General features: G+C 44.5%; 1 protein-coding gene across 1 annotated transcript in view; it reads right to left on the bottom strand.

The window, feature by feature from the left end:
- Positions 1-21,448, bottom strand: part of LOC143767996 (uncharacterized) — a 67,091-nt gene extending 45,643 nt beyond the window's left edge. The window contains exon 1 of the mRNA XM_077256601.1: positions 21,411-21,448. The gene's annotated coding sequence lies outside the window, so the exon portion shown is untranslated. The remainder of the gene's footprint in view (positions 1-21,410) is intronic.
- Positions 21,449-24,792: the final 3,344 nt, after the last annotated feature.

Genomic DNA, 24,792 nt, shown 5'->3' on the forward strand with positions numbered 1-24,792 from the left:
CTTCCACTCCCTTTTAATTAGGGACTGGATTTTTTCATTTACTGGGAATGCTCTCTGCTTTTTCTGCTCTAGACCACTAAACATTAAGTCTTGGACTGTTTTCTTGGGACGTGAGTCTACTAGACCCATGGTTGTTCTGACAGCTTTAACAAGAACCAGACGAGCGGTGGACTCCGCGTCTGAGGAACCTATCCTAGCACCTCAGCGGCTTCACAACAGCCAGGGTCTCTTATTTGGCCGGACTAGGTGACAACCTTCAGCCATCTACACACTATACTAAGTTACTGTTGTGAATTTACCTTTTGGCTCCCTCTAGTGGCTACTAGTGATTTGACTCTGGGTATGTCTGTCATCCCTTGTATGCTCACCTGGGTCGTTAGGTCAGGGGTGTTGCTATATAAGCTCCCTGGACCTTCAGTTCAATGCCTGGCAACGTTGATATCAGAGCTAATCTGTAGTGCTCTTGTCTACTGATCCTGGTTCCTGCTTGATTAAGCTAAGTCTGCTTTCTTGCTTTTTGCTATTTGTTTTTGTTTGCATTTTTGTCCAGCTTGTATATAATCTGTATCCTGACCTTGCTGGAAGCTCTAGGGTGGCTGGTGTTCTCCCCCCGGGCCGTTAGACGGTTCGGGGGTTCTTGAATCTCCAGCGTGGATTTTTGATAGGGTTTTTGTTGACCATATAAGTTATCTTACTACATTCTGCTATTAGTAAGTGGGCCTCTCTTTGCTAAACCTAGTTCATCTCTGTGTTTGTCATTTCCTCTTACCTCACCGTTATTATTTGTGGGGGGCTTGTATCCTATTTTTGGGGTCTTTTCTCTGGAGGCAAGAGAGGTCTTTGTTTTCCTCTTCTAGGGGTAGTTAGCTCTCCGGCTGGCGCGAGACATCTAGCGACCAACGTAGGCATGTTCCCCGGCTACTTCTAGTGTTGGCGTTAGGAGTAGATATATGGTCAACCCAGTTACCACTGCCCTATGAGCTGGATTTTTGTACTTCGCAGACTTGCTGATTTCTCTGAGATCCTCGCCATTGGGGTCATAACAGTTTGCCAGGCCAGTATTAAATGTTAAATGCATTGCAGAAGCGGGATTATAAGAAAGAAAGTTCTGAGTTTTTTTTTCTCTCTCTCATTTTTTTTTCTTTTCCCCTTTACCTCTGAGTGGCTTGTGATTGCTGCAGACATGAATGTCCAGACCTTGATTACAAGTGTGGACCAGCTTGCTGCTCGTGTGCAGGGCATACAAGATTATGTTACCAGAAATCCTATGTCAGAACCTAAGATACCGATTCCTGAACTGTTTTCCGGAGACCGATTTAAGTTTAGAAATTTCAGGAATAATTGTAAATTGTTTTTGTCCCTGAGACCCTGTTCCTCTGGAGACTCCGCTCAGCAAGTGAAAATTGTTATTTCTTTTTTACGGGGCGACCCTCAGGATTGGGCTTTCTCGCTGGCGCCAGGAGATCCGGCATTGGCTGATATTGATGCATTTTTTCAGGCGCACGGTTTGCTTTATGAGGAACCCAATCTTGAGATTCAGGCAGAAAAAGCCTTGCTGGCTATGTCTCAGGGCCAGGACGAGGCTGAAGTGTATTGCCAAAAATTTCGGAAATGGTCCGTGCTGACCCAGTGGAACGAGTGTGCATTGGCTGCAAATTTTAGAAATGGCCTTTCTGAAGCCATTAAGAATGTGATGGTGGGTTTTCCCATTCCCACAGGTCTGAATGATTCCATGGCCCTGGCAATTCAAATTGACCGGCGGTTGCGGGAGCGCAAAACCGCAAATTCCCTCATGGTGTTATCTGAACAGGCACCTGATTTAATGCAATGTGATAGAATCCTGACTAGATATGAGCGGAAAATTCATAGACGCCAGAATGGCTTGTGTTACTACTGTGGTGATTCTACACATGTTATCTCAGCATGCTCTAAGCGTCTTACTAAGGTTGTTAGTCCTGTCGCTATTGGTAATTTGCAACCTAAGTTTATTCTATCTGTAACTTTGATTTGCTCACTTTCATCGTATCCTGTCATGGCGTTTGTAGATTCAGGTGCTGCCCTGAGTCTTATGGATCTGTCATTTGCCAAGCGTTGCGGTTTTGTTCTTGAGCCATTAGAAAATCCTATCCCTCTTAGGGGTATTGATGCTACGCCATTGGCAGAAAATAAACCGCAGTTTTGGACACAGGTTACCATGTGCATGACTCCTGAACATCGGGAGGTGATACGTTTTCTTGTTCTGCATAAGATGCATGATTTGGTTGTTTTGGGTTTGCCATGGTTACAGACCCATAATCCAGTCTTGGACTGGAAGGCAATGTCAGTGTCAAGTTGGGGCTGTCATGGAATTCATGGAGATTCCCTGCCCGTGTCTATTGCTACTTCTACGCCTTCGGAAGTTCCGGCTTATTTGTCTGATTATCAGGATGTCTTCAGCGAGTCTAGGTCAAGTGCATTGCCTCCTCATAGGGAATGTGACTGTGCAATAGATTTGATTCCAGGCAGTAAGTTTCCTAAGGGAAGACTGTTTAATCTGTCGGTACCTGAACATACCGCGATGCGTTCATATATCAAGGAGTCTCTGGAGAAGGGGCATATCCGTCCTTCTTCTTCCCCTCTTGGTGCGGGATTCTTTTTTGTGGCCAAAAAGGACGGATCTTTGAGGCCTTGTATTAACTATCGGCTTTTAAATAAGATCACTGTCAAATTTCAGTATCCTTTGCCGCTGTTGTCAGACTTGTTTGCCCGGATTAAAGGTGCCAAGTGGTTCACCAAGATAGACCTTCGTGGTGCGTACAACCTTGTGCGCATTAAGCAAGGAGATGAATGGAAAACCGCATTCAATACGCCCGAAGGTCATTTTGAGTACTTGGTGATGCCATTTGGGCTCTCTAATGCACCTTCAGTTTTTCAGTCCTTTATGCATGACATTTTCCGGAAGTATCTGGATAAATTTTTGATCGTTTATCTGGATGATATTCTGTTTTTTTCTGATGATTGGGACTCGCATGTGGAGCAGGTCAGGATGGTTTTCAAGATTTTGCGTGAAAATTCTTTGTTTGTTAAAGGCTCAAAGTGTCTCTTTGGTGTACAGAAGGTTCCCTTTTTAGGGTTCATTTTTTCCCCTTCTGCTGTGGAGATGGACCCAGTCAAGGTCCGAGCTATTCATGATTGGACTCAACCCTCGTCAGTTAAGAGTCTTCAGAAGTTCTTGGGTTTTGCTAACTTCTACCGTCGTTTTATCGCTAATTTTTCTAGCGTTGTTAAACCGTTGACGGATATGACCAAGAAAGGCTCTGATGTGGCTAACTGGGCTCCTGCTGCCGTGGAGGCTTTCCAGGAGTTGAAACGCCGGTTTACTTCGGCGCCTGTTTTGTGCCAGCCTGACATCTCACTTCCCTTTCAGGTTGAGGTGGATGCTTCGGAGATTGGGGCAGGGGCCGTTTTGTCGCAGAGAGGCCCTGGTTGCTCTACTATGAGACCTTGTGCCTTTTTCTCTAGGAAGTTTTCGCCGGCAGAGCGAAATTATGATGTGGGCAATCGGGAGTTGTTGGCCATGAAGTGGGCATTTGAGGAGTGGCGTCATTGGCTCGAGGGTGCTAAGCATCGTGTGGTGGTCTTGACTGATCACAAAAATCTGATGTACCTCGAGTCTGCTAAACGCCTGAATCCTAGACAGGCCCGCTGGTCATTGTTTTTCTCCCGTTTTGACTTTGTGGTCTCGTATTTACCAGGTTCTAAGAATGTGAAGGCCGATGCTCTGTCTAGGAGCTTTGTGCCTGATGCTCCTGGAGTCGCTGAACCTGTGGGTATTCTTAAGGAAGGAGTTATCTTGTCAGCTATTTCTCCAGATCTGCGACGTGTGTTGCAGAGATTTCAGGCTGGTAGGCCTGACTCTTGTCCACCTGACAGATTGTTTGTGCCTGCTAAATGGACCAGCAGAGTCATTTCCGAGGTTCATTCCTCAGTGTTGGCAGGGCACCCGGGAATTTTTGGCACCAGAGATCTGGTGGCCAGGTCCTTTTGGTGGCCTTCCTTGTCAAGGGATGTGCGGTCATTTGTGCAGTCCTGTGGTACTTGTGCTCGAGCTAAACCTTGCTGTTCTCGTGCCAGCGGGTTGCTCTTGCCCTTGCCTGTCCCGAAGAGACCTTGGACACACATCTCTATGGATTTCATTTCGGATCTTCCGGTGTCTCAGGGCATGTCTGTCATCTGGGTGATATGTGATCGTTTCTCCAAGATGGTCCATCTGGTGCCTTTACCTAAGCTGCCTTCCTCTTCTGATCTGGTTCCTGTGTTCTTCCAGAACGTGGTTCGTTTGCACGGCATTCCTGAGAATATTGTGTCGGACAGAGGATCCCAGTTTGTTTCCAGGTTCTGGCGATCCTTTTGTGGTAGGATGGGCATTGATTTGTCGTTTTCGTCCGCTTTTCATCCACAGACTAACGGACAAACGGAACAAACTAATCAGACTCTGGAGGCGTATTTGAGGTGTTTTGTCTCTTCTGATCAGGATGATTGGGTGACCTTCTTGCCGTTGGCTGAATTTGCCCTTAATAATCGGGCTAGTTCTGCCACCTTGGTTTCGCCATTTTTCTGCAACTCTGGTTTTCATCCTCGTTTTTCCTCGGGACATGTGGAGCCTTCTGACTGTCCTGGGGTGGATTCTGTGGTGGATAGGTTGCAGCGGATCTGGAATCATGTGGTGGACAATTTGAAGTTGTCACAGGAGAAGGCTCAGCGTTTTGCCAACCGCCGCCGCGGTGTGGGTCCCCGACTTCGTGTTGGGGATTTGGTATGGCTGTCTTCTCGATTTGTTCCTATGAAGGTCTCCTCTCCCAAATTTAAGCCTCGATTCATTGGTCCTTACAAGATATTGGAGATCCTTAATCCTGTATCCTTTCGCCTGGATCTTCCGGTGTCGTTTGCCATTCACAACGTATTTCATAGGTCCTTGTTGCGGCGGTACGTTGTGCCTGTGGTTCCTTCTGCTGAGCCTCCTGCTCCGGTGTTGGTTGAGGGCGAGTTGGAGTACGTGGTGGAGAAGATCTTAGATTCTCGTCTCTCCAGGCGGAGGCTTCAGTACCTGGTCAAGTGGAAGGGCTATGGTCAGGAGGATAATTCCTGGGTGGTCGCCTCTGATGTGCATGTGGCCGAATTAGTTCGTGCCTTTCACGCCGCTCATCCTGATCGCCCTGGTGGTCTTGGTGAGGGTTCGGTGACCCCTCACTAAGGGGGGGGTACTGTTGTGAATTTACCTTTTGGCTCCCTCTAGTGGCTACTAGTGATTTGACTCTGGGTATGTCTGTCATCCCTTGTATGCTCACCTGGGTCGTTAGGTCAGGGGTGTTGCTATATAAGCTCCCTGGACCTTCAGTTCAATGCCTGGCAACGTTGATATCAGAGCTAATCTGTAGTGCTCTTGTCTACTGATCCTGGTTCCTGCTTGATTAAGCTAAGTCTGCTTTCTTGCTTTTTGCTATTTGTTTTTGTTTGCATTTTTGTCCAGCTTGTATATAATCTGTATCCTGACCTTGCTGGAAGCTCTAGGGTGGCTGGTGTTCTCCCCCCGGGCCGTTAGACGGTTCGGGGGTTCTTGAATCTCCAGCGTGGATTTTTGATAGGGTTTTTGTTGACCATATAAGTTATCTTACTACATTCTGCTATTAGTAAGTGGGCCTCTCTTTGCTAAACCTAGTTCATCTCTGTGTTTGTCATTTCCTCTTACCTCACCGTTATTATTTGTGGGGGGCTTGTATCCTATTTTTGGGGTCTTTTCTCTGGAGGCAAGAGAGGTCTTTGTTTTCCTCTTCTAGGGGTAGTTAGCTCTCCGGCTGGCGCGAGACATCTAGCGACCAACGTAGGCATGTTCCCCGGCTACTTCTAGTGTTGGCGTTAGGAGTAGATATATGGTCAACCCAGTTACCACTGCCCTATGAGCTGGATTTTTGTACTTCGCAGACTTGCTGATTTCTCTGAGATCCTCGCCATTGGGGTCATAACAGTTACATCCTATGAGTAATTGCATCCTCCTCTCATTTACCACTATCATTCTCCCTCAAGGGGCCTTCTTCTGCACCTCATTCAGGTCTGCATCCTAAATTTAAGGACTTTTTGCAACAATCTAATTGGCACAAGCATGTGACTGATGAAAGCCCAGTGTGGGGCTGAAACGTTTCCAGTGCTACTTCTCATAATAAATCTACAAAATATACTGAAGTTGAGTGTGAGACTTCTTTCATACTGCACTTTATGGTTTGGGTACCTAGTCTCTGCACCAGTATATAGCAGTGCACACGGAGTTTCTTCTTATAGCTTTAACAAGAGCGTCTGTCTCCTCTATCGGGAAGCAGCTGCGACCCCCTTCTGAGGATGATGAAGAGGAAAAGGGAGATTATGAATTGCTTGAGTCAGACAAGTCGCTCCCCACTCACTAGAACTTGATTCAGAGGACCTGTGTCTGGACCTACGTTTTTTACTTGAGCCCTTAAGGGCTTTGAAGGTGTCTTCTACTTCTACCTGATTTTTGATTAGCGTTCTCAGGTCTGATGCAAATTTTGGAGTCTCTTCAAAAATTGTTTTCTCTATGTAGGTAGTACAGAGCCTCTTTTCCCACCTGGTGGGTAGCTCCTCTGTACAGAGCGCACACGTCCTATTCTTGGACTTTGCTATACATTTCTTCCTCTATGAGAGAAGATAACAGGGCCTAATTTAAAAAGTGGACTTTCACGAAGTTCACTTACCATCCTGTAGAGAGAAAGATACCGGCTTTGGGACAGGGACTATTCGCACGGATGGATCCTCTTTTGGCCTGGTGGCTCTACTGGAGCCTCTGCTGCACTGAGACCCTGAATGGCTGCCGCCGCTGCGTTGCTGGGAAGAAGCTTCTCCCACTTGTTTCTCCTGCCCCTGCAGTTGCTGGCGTTGCCGCTGTTGGCGCTGCTGCTGCAGTTGGTTCCCATTATGAGGGGACAGGATTTGTAAGACCTGACCCACTGGCTGCTCCTGATCACTCATGGTATTCAGCTCCTTGAAGCACTGTTCCCCGCAAGTCTGCTAGTTTAAATCCCTTTCAGGGCCACCCCACTACTTCCGGTGATGCAGTATGCCAGAATTACTGGATTTCCCAGTGATGTCCCACGCTAATCGCGTCATTAGATCTGCGCATGCGCACTACTGATTTCCCAGTAGCGCCTTGTGGTTTGCTCGTGTCATAGGGGGGCGCGCACAGCCGCATCCTGGCATAGCGGCGCCAGCACACTTCGAGAGTCCGGCAGCATTCCAGTGAGGCAACCACTGTCACTTAGTCGCCCCATAATGCCGCCATGCTCTGCAGCGCACCCGGCGATTTTTGCTGGAGCCTTTGCTGTGATAAATCTGGGAGAAGCAGGCTCGGATCTTTTTCTTCGCTGCCTCTCCTGCACACCCTCAAGGTCCGCTGACCCCAGCGGTGACGCTTCGGTCAACCACCCCAGCCAAGGCAGGGAACCCCCGCTGCCTGGGTCAGACTGGTCGGCCCCCAGCATCCCACAACGATCTACAGGTACGTCCCACGTCGACTGTAGGTTCCCCATCAGGGACAGGAAACCAACTGATGCGGGAGTGAGGTACCGCCTTTTTATCTGTAGGTTTCCTGTCCCTGTAGGGCGGATCCCCTCTCTCCGTGGTGCCATCATGGGGGAAAGAGAAACAGTCATTGAACAATGTCAATTAAGTCACATCCATAACAACTTTATTATACTCTATTACCCTATACACAGTGGAGTAGATAGAAATCACAGGTCCTACAGCAATAACTGGAATTGGGCCCCCAACCTCAAGAGGGAAAAAAATAAAATAAAAAATATATTAGTAATGTCACCTATGTGCCCCCATATATTAGTAATGTCACCTACAGGTGCTTCTCATAAAATTAGAATATCATCAAAAAGTTAGTTTATTTTAGTTCTTCAATACAAAAAGTGAAACTCAGGTATTATATAAATTCATTACAAAGAGAGTGATCTACAGCTCTGGAAAAAGTTAAAAACCCACTGCCTGCAAAATGTTCAGTTTGTCTGATTTTCCTCTTTATAGGTATATTTTTGAGTAACATGTACATTTTTCATTTATTCTATAAACTACTGACAACATGTCTCGGAATTTCCAAGCAATACATTTTGTATTTTTTTTCTGAAAAGGAGAGGATGCCATAATTAAAAAAAACAGTGCTTTCATACCTCCAATAATGCAAAGAAAACAAGTTCATAATCATTTAGAAACAACAATACTAATGTTTTAACTCAGGAAGAGTTCAGAAATCAATATTTTATGGAATAACCATGATTTTTAATCACAGCTTACAGGCGTCTTGGCATGCTTTCCACCAGTCTTTCACACTGCTCCTGGTGCAAAAATTTAAGCAGTTTTTTGTTTGATGGCTTGTGACTAGCCATCATCCTCTTGATTACATTTCAGAGTTTTTCAATGGGGTTCAGGTCTGGAGATTGGGCCCATGACAGGGTTTTGTGGTGGTCTCTTAATTTTTGCCAGAGCTGTATTTCCAGTGTTTATTTCTGTTAATTTTGAGGATTATGGCTTACAGCCAATGAAAACCCAAAAGTCATTATCTCAGTAAATTAGTATAATTAACAAAAACACCTGCAAAGGCTACCTAAACATTTTAAAGGGCCCTTAGTCTGTTTCGGTAGGCACCACAAACATGGGGAAAACTGCTGATTTGCCAGATGTCCAGAAGGCAGTCACTGACACACTCCACAAGGAAGATAAGTCACAAAAGGTCATTGGTAAAGAAACTGGCTGTATCCAAGCATATTAATGGAGAGTTGAGTGGAAGGGAAAAGTGTAGTAGAAAAAGGTGCACAAGCAACCGGGATAACTGCAGCTTTGAGAGGATTTTTAAGAAAAGGCCATTCAAAATTTTGGGGGAGATTCACAAGGAGTGGACTGCTGCTGGAGTCATTGCTTCAAGAGCCACCACACACAGAAGGAAATGGGCTACAAGTGTCGCATTCCTTGAGTCAAGCCACTCATGGCCAATAGACAGCGCCAGAAGCATCTTACCTGGGCCAAGGAGAAAAATACCTGGACTGTTGCTCAGTGGTCCAAGGTGCTTTCAGAGGAAAGTAAATTTTTCATTTCATTTGGAATCAAGGTCCCAGAATTTGGAGGAAAAGTGGAGAGGCACACAATCCAAGCTGCTTGAGGTCTAGTGTGAAGTTTCCACAATCAGTGATGGATTGGAGAGCCCTGTCAACTGCTGGTGTAGGTCCACTGTGTTTTATCAAGACCAAAGTCATCGCAGCCATCTACCAGGAAACTTTAGATCACTTCATGCTTCCCTCTGCTAAGCTTTTTGGAGATGAAAATGTTATTTTCCAGTTGGTCTTGGCACCTGTCCACACTGCCAAAAGTACCAATACCTGATTTAAAAACAACAGTATCACTGTGCTTGATTGGCTAGCAAACTTGCCTGACTTTAACCCCATAGAGAATCTATGGGGTATTGTCAAGAGGAAGATGAGAGACACCAAATCCAACAATGCAGACACACTGAAGACTGCTATCAAAGCAATTTGGGCTTCCATAACACCTCAGCAGTGCCACAGGCTGATCGCCTCCATGACACGCTACATTGATGCAGTAATTGATGCAAAAGGAGCCCCGACCAAGTATTGAGTTCATTAACTGGACATACATTTCAGTAAGCCAACATTTCGGATTTTAAAATCATTTTTCAAGCTGGTGTTATAAAGTATTCTAATTTACTAAGATGATGACTTTTGGGTTTTCATTGGCTGTAAGCCATAATCATTAACAATAACAGAAATAAAAACTTGAAATAGATCACTCTGTTTGCAATGACTCTATATAATACATGAGTTTCACTTTTTGCATTGAAGAATTGAAGAACTGAAATAAATTAACTTTTTGATTATCGTCTATTTTTGTGAGAAGCACCTGTAGGTGACATGACTAATATATGGAGGCACATAGGTGACATTACTAATTTATGGGGAACATAGGTGACATTACTAATATATGGGGGCACATAGGTGACATTACTAATATATGGGAGCACATAGTTGACATTATTAATATATGGGGGCACATAGGTGGCATTACTAATATATGGGAGCACATAGGTGACATTACTAATATATGGGGCACATAGGTGACATTACAAATATATGGGGCACATAGGTGCTCTGTTGTGACTGGGCTCCTCCCACATGAGCTCATACATGATCTGATTGGCTGCTCAGTGTAGTGAGAGCACACATGATCTGTGATTGGCTGCTTGGTGTAGTGAGTGCAGTCACAGACACTGGACAGTGGTGGATGTCCGGCAGCAGCAGGCGCAGAGGCACTCTGGTCAGGCACTGGCAGTGATCTCAGGTTAATAACAGGACGATTTCTACGTCCCATTAATTCCTTTAGTTCCTGCTGCTCTACAGTGGCAAAGTAATAATTTAAATCTGAGGCAGGCAAAAACTGTGGACAGATCCTAGTATATGTGAAATAATATAACCTGTCAAAAAATGGGAAGCATATACCAAAATAAAAGAATAATTTTTATTATTAAAGTACATAGGTAAAATACATAAAAATAGATAGGGACATAGTTGCAAAACTAACCACTTACAAATGAATGCTCAGAAATATCTAGTGCTAAATAGTCCATCACAATTCAAAAAGGATAACTGACACATTGCCTGAGCAAATGAATCATTTTCAGATGGGAAGTCCCCAGACTTCCCCTGGGATAAAGCTAACGCAAAACGCGCGTCGGGGTCTAACTGTGCAGCCTACAGTCTGCTCATAAGGTTAGTTCCACCACCTCAGCACTTGCTGCCTTACACTCTTTGTACATTTAGGTATAATCTTGGCTGCAGCACCTGTTAGCAATCACCAGCACTTTATTGATTTCTTGGCTGCTATATATACTTTTTATATTGTAAGGCATTCTGCCTACCACAAATCATATATGACACTCATTTTTGCCTAGATTCTGTGCATTTTTGCATTTTATACACCTTGGAAAAATGTTGCTGTTATATTAACCAGCAAATCATAAAATATCTTTTTTGCACACCATAGTTGTATTTGCCTTATACTTATATTGGCACTGTGAGTAAGGCTTATTGCCTACCCTAATCTAATGCAGATACTTCTTAGTGTTACCATCTGAAAATGATTTATTTGGTCAGGCATTGTGTCAGTTATGCTTTTATTTTGGTATATGCTTCCCATTTTTTGATAGGTTTGGAAGTGACAATACACCTAGGCCATTTTTTTTTGTTCATGTGAAATAATAGTAGAATAAAACAGCAGCAGTGACTCACACACACGGCCTTTATAACCGCATAAGTGTGCAATCATGGAAGGCTACCTTTTTTTTTTCTTTTATTTCTGCTCTTTCATTTTTCCCTCCCCTTCTAAGAGCTGTAAGGCTATGTGCACACGTAGGAAATGTGGTGCAGAATTTTCTGCACTAAATCTGCATCACCTGGCAGAATCCGCAGGAGCAGATTTTCTGCAGTTTTTGTGCGTTTTTGTTGCGGATTTTGTGCAGTTTTTGTGCATATTTTACCACTGCGGATTTTTATCATGGAGGGGTGCAGAAACGCTGCAGAACTGCACAAAAGAAGTGACATGCACTTCTTTTAAATCTGCAGCAATTCCGCACTGATTTTTCTGCACCATGTGCACAGCTTTTTTTTTTACCATTGATTTACATTGTCACAGTGCGGAACTGCACCTTTTCTGCGCAGAAAAATCTGCTGCAATTCTGCACGAAATCAACAACGTGTGCACATAGCCTAATTTTGACTTTGTCAGCGGGAAAATAAAAAATGTTGTGTGGACTTTTGTGGACACGTTTATATTTGACAGGTCAGTAACTCCGGTACTTGTGGTGACAGTTTCCACACGTACCGGAGACACTGACACACACACAGACCCAATGATGAATGAGTCTGCGCACATGTGTGTGTTCCGAATCACACGGACACATTCAAGTCAATGAGTCCATGTGACAGGTACTTCACATGGATGCCATCCGTGCAACACATTTCAGAGCCTGGGAATCAGTGTACAGTTTACTCTGTTCCCAAGTGCAAAGTGCTGAACGCTGCCCTCATCATGGTTCCCAGCCAGACTAGGACAAAAAAGCAGCCCTGCCACACAAATCCCACCAACCCACATACTATAACACATCCCACCCCCGATCAGTGGATTTCCATTTACTTACTCCAGAGATTTGGGTTTTTGTCAGTGCCGGAGTGGCGCTTCAAGTGTGAACCCCCTAGCCCCAGTAATATTCTCACCCTCCAGCATCTTCCAGAATGGCCAGGACAAGGTTCTCATAGACTTGTACTGAAATGTGACCTCGATGCCGCTCCATAAAACACTTGAGCTGCGGGAAGGTCACTTATCACAGAAGACAAACAGTGGAAGGTGACTATGAGACAGGGGCAGCATACTTCCATTTAAAGCACCACTCCAGTTGTGCAAAAAAATGATGGAGTGGTGCTTTAACCCCTTTCCGAGATCGTGCGTACATTTACACCGAAGTCCGACTCCCTTCCTTTGATGTGGGCTCCGGCGGTGAACCCACTTCTTTCCCGGGACATATCAGATGCTTTGAACAGCTGACATGTGCCTGGAATAGCCGGTGGTGGAATCGCGATCCATCCGCCGCTATTAATCCGTTAAATGCCGCTTCCGCAATCCGTAATTGCACCGGAAATCCGCCCACATCACATGATCGCAGGTCACCGGTGTGTTGGCATGACAACTGGAGGTCTCCTGGAGACCTCTATGGTTGTCATTGTCGGCTTGGTGTGAGCGCCACGCCACTCAGTGGTCAGTGCTCATAGCAAGTGAGTAATTCTGCGATCTGATCATCGCCTCTATGTAGCAGAGCCGATCAGGTTGCTGCAGCTTCTAGTCTCCCATGGAGACTGATGAAGCATGCCAAAAGTTAAAAAAAAAAGTTTTTAAAAATATTTTAAAAATAAATATATAAAAGTTCAAATCACCCCCCTTTCACCCCATTCAAAATAAAACTATAAAAAAAATCAAACATACAAATATTTGGTATCGCCGCGTTCAGAATTGCCCGATCAATAAAAAAAGAAAATAATTAACCTGATCGCTAAACAGTGTAGCGAGAAAAAAAGTCAAGACGTCAGAATTACGTTTTTTTGTCACTGCGACAATGCATTAAAATGCAATAACGGGCGATCAATAGATCGTATTTGCACCAAAATCGTATCAATAAAAACTTCAGCTCGGCATTCAAAAAATAAGTCCTCACCCAACCCGAGATGTCAAAAAATGGAGGCACTACAGGTATTGCAAAATGGCGCAACTTTTTCACTATAAAAAAGTGGTAAAACCGCCAAAAATAACGCATACATTAAGCATCCTATTATTAGAGTGCAATCCGCAATTTTTGTGGACATGCTGCGTTTTTTTCTGCAGCGGAATCGCATTTCGGAAAAAAACGCAGCATGTTCATTCTTTGTGTGGAATCGCGGGGATTCCACACACATAGGAATGCATTGATCCGCTTACTTTCCACATGGGGCTATGCCCACCATGCGGGAAGTAAGGGGATCATGTGCGGTTGGTACTCAGAGGAGACTCTCCTCCAGGCCCTGGGAACCATATAATTGTTAAAAAAAAAGAATTAAACGCGTTCCCAGTAATGCCTAGCGGCAATGACCCCAGATGAGTAGCGGTCTCGCAAGACCACTAGGTCATCACAGGTCATTGCCGCAAAGCATCCTTGGGAACAGGAGCATCGCGAGGAGCGGGAAGACTGCCGGGGACACCGGAAGGTGAGAATATCACGATTTTTTACTTTTTTTTTAATTATTTTTAACATTAGATCTTTTTACTCTTGATGCTGCATAGGCAGTATCAATAGTAAAAAGTTGGTCACACTTGTCAAACACTATGTTTCACAAGTGTGACCAACCTGTCAATCAGTTTTCCAAGCAATGCTACAGATCGCTTGGAAAACGCTAGCATTCTGCAAGCTAATTACGCTTGTAAAATGCTAGGGTTTAGCGGGAAAACGCATGTTGATTCCGATTTCCCGTGGCAGGGAGTTCTGGAATTTTTGCGACAATTCCGGACGTGTGCACATAGCCTTAAACAGGTTTTCCAAGGTTTATTTTTGTTTGGCCATAGGAATATAAAAAACAAACCAATAATTACAATCCACAAGTGCAATGCAGCCTCTCTGACAACAGGACAGGAGAAGTGTATATATACAGAATAAGGCCCTGTTCACATGTTCAGTATTTTGCCTCAGTAGTTGTAAACCACAACCAGGAGTGGGTGATAAATACAGAAGCGGTGACGTGTTTCTATTAGACTTTTCCTCGCATTGTTCCCCTACTGGTTTTGGCTATAAATACTGAGGTAAAAAACTCACCAAATACTGAAAGTGTGAATGTGGCCTTAATACAAATACTGCGAATTACACCCAATATACAGGACAGGAGAAGTGGCACTGTGCAGAGGGTGGGTGGTGGCTCCACACTATTTACTACATGTGTGTATTGTACCAGTACGAGGACTATGTAGCAGTACGTCCTGTCGAGCTTTGATATAGTTATTTAGTGGGCTCTGGAAAAATGAAGAGACCACCACATCAAAACCCTGTCATGGGCAGCCCAATCTCCAGACCTGAACCCCATTGAAAACCTCTGGAATGTAATCAAGAGGAAGATGGATAGTCACAAGCCATCAAACAAAGAAGAACTGCTTAAATTTTTACACCAGAAGCAGTATGGAAGACTGGTGGAAAGCATGCCAAGACGCATGAAAGCTGTGATTAAAATCATGGTTATTCCACAAAATATTGATTTCTGAACTCTTTCTGAGTTAAAACATTAGTATTGTTGTTTCTAAATGATTATGAGCTTACTTTCTTTGCATTAGTTGAGGTCTGAAAGCACTGTTTTGTTTTGTTTTTTTTAGTTTTTTAAATTGACCATTATTGTTTGTCAGAAAAAAATACAAAAATTATTGCTTGGACAATCAGAGACATGTAGTCAGAAGTTTATAGAAGAAAAGAACAATTTACATTTTACTCAAAAATATACCTATAAAGAGAAAACTCAGAAAAACTGAACATTTTGCAGCGGTCTCAATTTTTGCCAGAGCTGTAATTTGTAGTGCGGAGTCCACACCATATACAGAGCTCCACACTATATACTGTGTTATAAAGCATGGCATGGAGTGGGGCGTATATTATATAGTGTAGAGATGTGCCTGTGTATATAATATAGAGTCCACGCCATGAAATATACACACAGCACCATATTATATACACATATCTACACTATAAAAATACACAGCACCTTACTATATGCTACAGTTGTGCTCAAATGTTTACATACCCCGGCAGAATTTATGCTTTCCATTTGTAAGAAAATGCCTAATTTGATTACCTTGGCTTATCTATGGACTCATCACACTTCCCACCCCCTAACAAATGTCCTCCTGTAGTGTTCTTTAAATGTTGTGCTTGTTTCTTATTAATCTATTTGTAATATTGCCTGAAGAAGGAGCCACTGTGCTCTGAAAGCTGCAAACATATTATTTTCTGGTTAGCCAATAAAGGTATCACTCCTAGAATACTTCTGTCATCATTGGGCAGAAAAGTTTTCACATCGATTTTTCTGGCTAACACGGTACCACAATACAATTTGTTATTGTACATCATTTCAGAGAACATGAATGATAATACCAACACTTTTTCTCCACTCATGGTTAGTGGATGGATGAAGCCATTTATTGTCAGACTACTGTGTTTTTTTTTCTTTTTAAATCATAATGACAACCCCAAACATCCAAATGACCCTGATCAGAAGATCACATACCCCATTTATTAAAGGGAACCTGTCACCCCGTTTTTTCAGTATGAGATAAAAATACCGTTAAATAGGGCCTGAGCTGTGCTTTACAATAGTGTATTTTGTGTACCCTGATTCCCCACCTATGCTGCCGAAATACCTTACACCTTACCAAAGTCGCCGTTTTCGCCTGTCAATCAAGGTGGTCTGGTCAAATGGGCGTGGTGAAATCGCTGTTTCTTCCCCCAGATCTTGCTTATCTTTCCGTTGGTGGCGTAGTGGTTTGCGCATGCCCAACTGCCGAATCCACTGCGCAGGTAAAGAAAAAGAGCGCGATCTGCGCTATTCCCCTGGTTATCGGTGGGGGTGGCCATCTTCCTGAGGCCGCGCGTGCGCAGATGGAGTGCTCTGCTGCCCGGGGCTTCAGGAAAATGGCCATGGGATGCCGCGTGTGCGCAGATGGAGATCGCAGCGGCCATTTTCCTGAAGCCGAGTTTTCACTGTTTGGGTGCATGGCAGAGCTCGGGAGGGAAGGAGCGCCATTTGGAATGCAGACTTAGATGGATTGGTTTGCAGGCGTCACGTTGCATTTGCAGATCCCCTGATGTACCCAACAGTAGAAACCCCCCACAAGTGACCCCATATTGGAAACTAGACCTCCCAAGGAACTTATCTAGATATCTTGTGAGAACTTTGAACCCCCAAGTGTTTCACTACAGTTTACAACGCAGAGCCGTGAAAATAAAAAATCTTTTTTTCCCACAAAAATGATTTTTAGCCCCCCAAATTTATATTTTTCCAAAGATAACAAGAGAACTTGGACCCCAAAAGTTGTTGTCCAATTTGTTCCGAGTACGCCGATACCTCATATGTTGGGGTAAACACCTGTTTGGGCGCACGGCAGAGCTCGGAAAGGAAAGAGCACTGTTTTACTTTTTCAACGCAGAATTGGCTGGAATTGAGATCTGCCGCCATGTCGCGTTTGGAGAGCCCCTGATGTGCCTGAACAGTGGAAACTCCCCAATTCTACCTGAAACCCTAATCCAAACACACCCCTAACCCTAATCTCAACGGTAATCCTAACCACACCCCTAACCCTGACACACCCAACCCTAATCCCCACCGTAAATGTAATCCAAACCCTAACCCTAACTTTAGCCCCAACCCTAACCCTAACTTTAGCTCCAACCCTAGCCCCAACCCTAACCCTAACCATAGCCCTAACCCTAGCCCTAATCCTAAAATGGAAAATGGAAATAAATACATTTTTGTAATTTTATTATTTTTCCCTAACTAAGGGGGTGATGAAGGGGGGTTTGATTTATTTTTATAGCATTTTTTATATCGGATTTTTATGATTGGCAGCACACTAAAAGACGCTTTTTATAGCAAAAAAGTTTTTGCGCCTCCACATTTTGAGACCTATAATTTTTCCATATTTTGGTCCACAGAGTCATGTGAGGTCTTTTTTTTTTGCGGGACAAGTTGACGTTTTTATTGGTAACATTTTCGGACACGTGACAGTTTTTGATCACTTTTTATTCCGATTTGTCTGAGGCAGAATGACCAAAAACCAGCTATTCAAGAATTTCTTTTGGGGGAGGCGTTTATACCGTTCCGTGTTTGGTAAAATTGATAAAGCAGTTTTATTCGTCGGGTCAGTACGATTACAGCCATATCTCATTAATATCATTTTTTATGTTTTGGCGCTTTTATACGATAAAAGCTATTTTATAGAAAAAATAATTATTTTGGCATCGCTTTATTCTGAGGACTATAACTTTTTTATTTTTTTGCTTATGATGCTGTGTGGAAGCTCGTTTTTTGCAGGACAAGATGATGTTTTCAGCGGTACCATGGTTATTTATATCCATCTTTTTTGATCACGTGTTATTCCACTTTTTGTTCAGCGGTATGATAATAAAGCGTTGTTTTTTGGCACGTTTTTTTTTTTCTCTTACGGTGTTCACTGAAGGGGTTAACTAGTGGGATAGTTTTATAGGTCGGGTCGTTACGGACGCGGCATACTAAATATGTGTACTTTTATTGTTTTGTTTTTTTATTTAGATAAAGAAATGTATTTATGGGAATAATATTTTTTTTTTTAATTTATTTAAGATTTTTTTTTTTTTACACATGTGGAAATTTTTTTTTTAACTTTTTTACTTTGTCCCAGGGGGGGACATCACAGATCGCTGATCTGACAGTTTGCACAGCACTCTGTCAGATCGGCGATCTTGCTTTCATTGCTGCAGGCTTACCAGAGCCTGGTCTGCACCCGGAAGTAGTCCCTGCAGGACTCGGATGCAGCCCCGCGGCCATTTTGGATCCAGGGCCTGCAGGGATAGGAGGTAAGAGACCCTCGCAGCAATGCGAACACATCGCGTTGCTCCGGGGGTCTCAGGGAAGCACGCAGGGAGCCCCCTCCCTGCGCGATGCTTCCCTATACCGCCGGAACACTGCGATCATGTTTGATTGCAGTGTGCCGGGGGTTAATGTGCCGGGAGCGGTCCGTGACAGCTCCTGGCACATAGTGCCGGATGTCAGCTGGGATAGTCAGCTCACACCCGGCCGCGATCGGCCGCGCTCCCCCCGTGAGCGCCGCCGATCGGCTATGACGTACTATCCTGTCACTGGGAATTAAGTCCCAGGTCACCTTGACGGGATAGTATGTCATATGGGATTAAGGGGTTAATACTGTGTATTATAACATCAATGAAAGCTTGAAGTCTATTGTGGTAGTTGTGGATGAGGTTCTTTATTTCCTCAGATGGTAAAGCTGCCCACTCTCCTTGGGAAAAAGCCTCCAGTTCCTGTAAATTCCTGGGCTGTCTAGCATGAACTGCACGCTTGAGATCTCCCCAGAGTGGCTCAATGATATTGAGGTCAGGAGACTGAGATAGCCACTCCAGGACCTTCATTTTGTTCTGCTGTAGCCAACGACAGGTCGACTTGGCCTTGTCAGGACTCTGAACATTTTTTACCTTTTGTGCATTACTGCCCTTTTCCAAGATGGCGTCTTTGGTCTCATGTGCACTGTGTCTTCCTTCTATAAAACTCCACCCCAGCCTTCAGTCTGTGCTAGAGTATTCTGCCTTTCATCCAGCTCCTGACCTCTTATTACTCCCTGGCTATATACCTGCTCCTGTGAACCTGTGTGGTGATCCTGCTACTCTGCTCTGAGTTCCTGCTGCATACACCAGTTTTCCAGTAATCCTCCTTCATCTGCTGCTCGTGTTTACTTCCATCTGCATTTGCTGGACATGTAAGCTGTTTCAGCTCTGCAAAAACCTGAGACTATTAACCAGGCCTCCCTGGTTGAGCTAAGATATGATTTGAACTGCCTTATAAGCTTATCTATCTGTGTTTGGACTAAGACAAGGACTTATTCGTGTCAAGTATCCTCAAGAATAATTGTGCTTCATAGACTTTCTGCTTGATTGCATTTTCCTCTGAAGTTTCCTATAGACTGCTAAGCTGCGTTTAATATTTACACCAAGTGTTGTGGACTTGAGTTTCTCTCTGTACCTGTTTGAATCACCGTGTGATAATATAGACTTTACCACTTATAAAACTGTGTCCTGTAGTTGTCTTGTTCCACGCAAAGAGTCTCCTGAGTTATCCCCTATAATTATTACAGGCCTTGTGATTTGGGTCGTTGTCATGTTGGAATATCCAAGTACGTCCCATGTGCAGCTTCCAGGCAAATTACCTTGTTCCAGAAGTTTTGAGGCTTGTTTCTTTGCTGTTATGCATATTGTAGGAGAAATACTTTGTGGCATTTGCACAGTAATGGCTTTCTTCTGGCGACTCGACTATGCTGCCCATTTTTCTTCAAGTGCATCTTCAAGTGCATATTGTGCATCTTGAAACAGCCATGCCGCTAGTTTTCAGAGAGTCCTGTATTTCAGCTGAAGTTATTTGTGGGCATTTCTTTGCACCCTGAATAATTTTCCTGGTAGTTGTGGATGACATTTTTGTTGGTCTACCTGACCGTGGTTTTGTTTTTACAGAGTCCTTGATTTTCCATTTGTTAATCATAGTTTGCACGCTGCCGACTGGCATTATCGATTGCTTGGATATCTTTTTGTATCCCTTTTCTGTTTTATACAGTTCAACTACCTTTTCCCGTAGATCCGTTAACAATTCATTTGCTTTCCTCATGACTCACAATCCAGAAACATCAGTGGCTGAAAAATGCAAAAGTCTGTCTGGATCCCAGAAACCCACTCAGTTTTTATGCACACCCACTGATTACAAGCAAACAGGTCACAGGTGAGGATGTTACCTTTAGGAGCCATTCACACCCATTTGTGTCAACCTCTGTGCATGTTATCAGGCCAAAATCACCAGGGTATGTAAACTTTTGAACAGGGTCATTTGAATGTTTTGGGGTGTCAGTATGATTTAAAAAGAGAAAACACAGTAGTTTGACAAATGGCTAGACGCCTGTACAGCTGTATAATGAGGCTCAGGCTTTATAGTGAAGGGGCTGGAGCGAGGGCCTGTTCCCAGGAGCTACAGTCTGAGAAATGGCTAAAAAGCCCCCACCAGACTCCTGTACAGCTGCATAATGAGGCCCAGGCTTTATAGTGAAGGTACTGGAGTGAGGGCCTGTTCCCAGGAGCTACAGACTGAGAAACGGCTAAAAAGCCTCCACTAGGCTCCTGTACAGCTGTATAATGAGGCCCAGGCTTTATAGTGAAGGGACTGGAGCGAGGGCCTGTTCCCAGGAGCTACAGTCTGAGAAATGGCTAAAAAGCCTCCACTAGACCCCTGTACAGCTGTATAATGAGGCCCAGGCTTTATAGTGAAGGGACTGGAGCGAGGGCCTGTTCCCAGGAGCTACAGTCTGAGAAATGGCTAAAAAGCCTCCACTAGGCGCCTGTACAGCTGTATAATGAGGCCCAGGCTTTATAGTGAAGGGACTGGAGTGAGGGCCTGTTCCCAGGAGCTACAGTCTGAGAAATGGCTAAAAAGCCTCCACTAGGCCCCAGTACAGCTGTATAATGAGGCCCAGGCTTTATAGTGAAGGGACTGGAGCGAGGGCCTGTTCCCAGGAGCTACAGTCTGAGAAACGGCTAAAAAGCCTCCACTAGGCTCCTGTACAGCTGTATAATGAGGCCCAGGCTTTATAGTGAAGAAACTGGAGCGAGGGCCTGTTCCCAGGAGCTACAGTCTGAGAAATGGCTAAAAAGCCTCCACCAGACCCCTGTACTGCTTTATAATGAGGCCCAGGCTTTATAGTGAAGGGACTGGAGTGAGGGCCTGTTCCCAGGAGCTACAGTCTGAGAAACGGCTAAAAAGCCTCCACCAGACCCCTGTACAGCTGTATAATGAGGCCCAGGCTTTATAGTGAAGAAACTGGAGCGAGGGCCTGTTCCCAGGAGCTACAGTCTGAGAAATGGCTAAAAAGCCTCCACTAGGCCCCTGTACTGCTTTATAATGAGGCCCAGGCTTTATAGTGAAGGGACTGGAGGGAGAAAAGTGGGGAAAGTAGCACAATGTGCAAGAGCCGGACTGCTCATTACTGACCTGCAGAGCAGCCGCCACATATATGGCTGCTATGTGCCCAGACTCAGGACCTGTGATGAGGTCACAGGAGGGGAGGAGTCAGGGGTCACATGATCAGGGGCCTCAGTGTATGCAGGACTCTGCTGTGCTGGTTGTCATGGTGCTGGATGAGGGAAGTTTATGTGTGGGGTCAGGAGGGGTTTACAGTGTCGATGTAGCAGAGCCGTGTGTGTACGAGGTGTATTCCGCAGAGCCATGTGTGAAGGAGGTGTACGGAGCGGAGCCGTGTGTGTATGAGGTGTACGGAGCAGAGCCGTGTGTGTAAGAGGTGTATTGAGTGGAACTGGTGTGTACGAAGTGTGCAGAGTGGAGCCGTGTGTGTATGAGGTGTACGGAGCCTAGCTGGTGTGTATGAGGTGTACGGAGCGGAGCCGGTGCTTACGGAGTGTATGTAGCAGAGCCGTGTGGTTACGAGTTGTGTGTAGCAGAGCCGTGTGTATGAGGTATATGGAGCGGAGCCAGTGTGTGTGAGGTGTACGGAGCAGAGCCATATGTTTATTATGTGTACGGAGCGGAGCTGTGTGTGTACGGAGCCAAGCTGTGTTCCATGTTTTGGTTCATTTAATAAGTAGATTTGATATAAAACAATGATTGGATCCATCTGAATATCACATGTTTTGTTCTCCAATATTTCCTCTCTATTATTCCTATCTGTGTATTATCGTCTTGTGTCTTTTTCCTTCTCCCTAATATTATACTCTGCTCTGCACAGGGCGTCTTGCTAAAGATTATGGACTACAAAGCCCAGGAACGGTCTTGACTCGTTCACATAAATCCGGTTTTCAGTAACGAAGCACCAACAACTGGCGGCTCTGGGGCTCAGAGTATGAAGGATTTTAAGGCCGGCGTCACACTAGCGAGTTTTACGGACGTAAGAGCGCAGAAAATACGTCCGTAAAACTCGCCAAACAAACGGCACAATTATTCTCAATGGGGCTGCTACTATCAGCCGTATATTACGGTTCAGTATTATACGGCTTTCTATGGCCGTACAAAATCGCAGCATGCTGCGTTTGTCAGCGTATTGCGCAAAAAAAACAACAATGAAAGTCTATGGGGGCGAGAAAAATACGGATTCCACACGGACCAGCAGTGTGACTTGCGAGAAATACGCAGCTGTGTTAGTGAAAAGCCGGTAATTCAATTGCCGGCTTTTCATTTCTCCTTCACAAACCCGACAGGATATGAGACATGGTTTACATACAGTAAACCATCTCATATCCCCTTTTTTTTTTGCATATTCCACACTACTAATGTTAGTAGTGTGTATGTGCAAAATTTGGGCGCTGTAGCTGCTAAAATAAAGGGTTAAATGGCGGAAAAAATTAGCGTGGGCTCCCGCGCAATTTTCTCCGCTAGAGTGGTAAAGCCAGTGACTGAGGGCAGATATTAATAGCCAGGAGAGGGTCCATGGTTATTGCCCCCCCCCATGGCTACAAACATCTGCCCCCAGCCACCCCAGAAAAGGCACATCTGGAAGATGCGCCTATTCTGGCACTTGGCCACTCTCTTCCCACTCCCGTGTAGTGGTGGGATATGGGGTAATGAAGGGTTAATGTCACCTTGCTATTGTAAGGTGACATTAAGCCAGATTAATAATGGAGAGGCGTCAATTATGACACCTATCCATTATTAATCCAATTGTCTGAAAGGGTTAAAAAAACACACACACACATAATTAAAAAGTATTTTAATGAATTAAACACACAGGTTGTTTAAGTATTTTATTGCTCTCTCAATCCATCTCAAGACCCTCGCTTGGCAAAATAATAAACCCACAATATACATACTCTCTGATGAACCGTCACGTCCCACAAGGTAATCCATCTGAAGGGGTTAAATTATTTTACAAGCAGGAGCCCTGCTAATGCAGCTGTGCTCGTGCTTGTAAGCCCTGGCGAATGAAGGAAATGTAGGTCAATGACCTATAGTTACCTTCAGTCGCGGTGAGGCGCCCCCTGCAGGTTGTCCTCATATGAGCACGAGTGTGGGAAAAAGTTCCCAGGCTGCAGTTCATGAGGACATCCACCAGGGGGCGCATCACCGCGACTGAAGGTAACTATAGGTCATTGACCTACATTTCCTTCATTCGCCGGGGTTTACAGGCAGGAGCACAGCTGCATTAGCAGGGCTCCTGCTTGTAATTACCGGCTTTTCACAGATATCGCGCTGAATTAAATATAAATACAGAATATATATATATGTGTCTCAATGATATATATATATATATATATATATATATATATATATATACTATATATATGTTTTCCCGAACATTTGAGCACATAAATCCATTAGGTTTTGCAAGCCTGCGAGAAAATCTTGCAGGACGGATGCCATACGGATTACATACGGAGGATGCCATGCGCAAAATATGCTGACACACCCTGCCTACGGATCACTATTTTGGGAACATTTCTCCGTATTACGGCCGTATTATGGCCGTAAAAAACGGACCGTATTGTCTTACGCTGAGTGTGACGCCGGCCTAACATTTTGATAAAGCAATCCACTCTTTAAAGGGAACCTGTCACGCCCCTCAGGCATTTGCAACTAAAAGAGCCACCTTGACCAGCACTAATGCTGCATTCTGACAAGGTGGCTCTTTAGTTCGGGTCCCTGGCTGTTGTGAACTGTGTTTCTGGGCTCCCTCTTGTGGTCACAAGCGGTATTGTATAGTTTTGTCTTTCTTCTGGCTTGGACTTCAGCTGTTTCGTTAGGGCTGTGGGTGTTCCCTATTTAGCCCTCTTGGAGCCTCAGTCTTGTGCCGGTCATCAATGTATTCAGTCCAAATCTGTTTCTTCCTGATTCCTGCCATCTGTCTCTAGCAAGAGAAGCTAAGTGTTGTTTTTATACTTTGGATCATTTGTCTTATTCATGTTTTTTTGTCCAGCTTGCCAAAATGTGATTTTCTTGCTTGCTGGTAGCTCTAGGGGTGCTGATATTCTCCCCTCACACCGTTAGTCGTGTGGGGGTTCTTGAATATCCAGCGTGGATGTTTTACAGGGTTTTCTGCTGACCGCATAGTCCACTTCCTATTTTCAGCTATCTAGTCTTAGTGGGCCTCACTTTGCTGAATCTGATTTTCATCTCCATGTTTGTGTTTTCCTCTTACCTCATCATTATTATTTGTTGGGGGCTTCCTATATCTTGGGCTTAATTTCCCTAGAGGCAAGTGAGGTCTTCTTTTCTCTCTAGGGGTAGTTAGTTCTCCGGCTGGCTCGAGACGTCTAGGAATTGTTTAGGTACGTTCACCGGCTACTTCTAGTTGTGTGTTAGGATTAGTTACCACCTCCCTAGAGCTGGTTTTTAGTTTTGCAAACCTAGCAGGAATACAAGAGAT

This window comes from Ranitomeya variabilis, chromosome 4 (assembly GCF_051348905.1).
Source record: "Ranitomeya variabilis isolate aRanVar5 chromosome 4, aRanVar5.hap1, whole genome shotgun sequence".
Taxonomy (NCBI): domain Eukaryota; kingdom Metazoa; phylum Chordata; class Amphibia; order Anura; family Dendrobatidae; genus Ranitomeya; species Ranitomeya variabilis.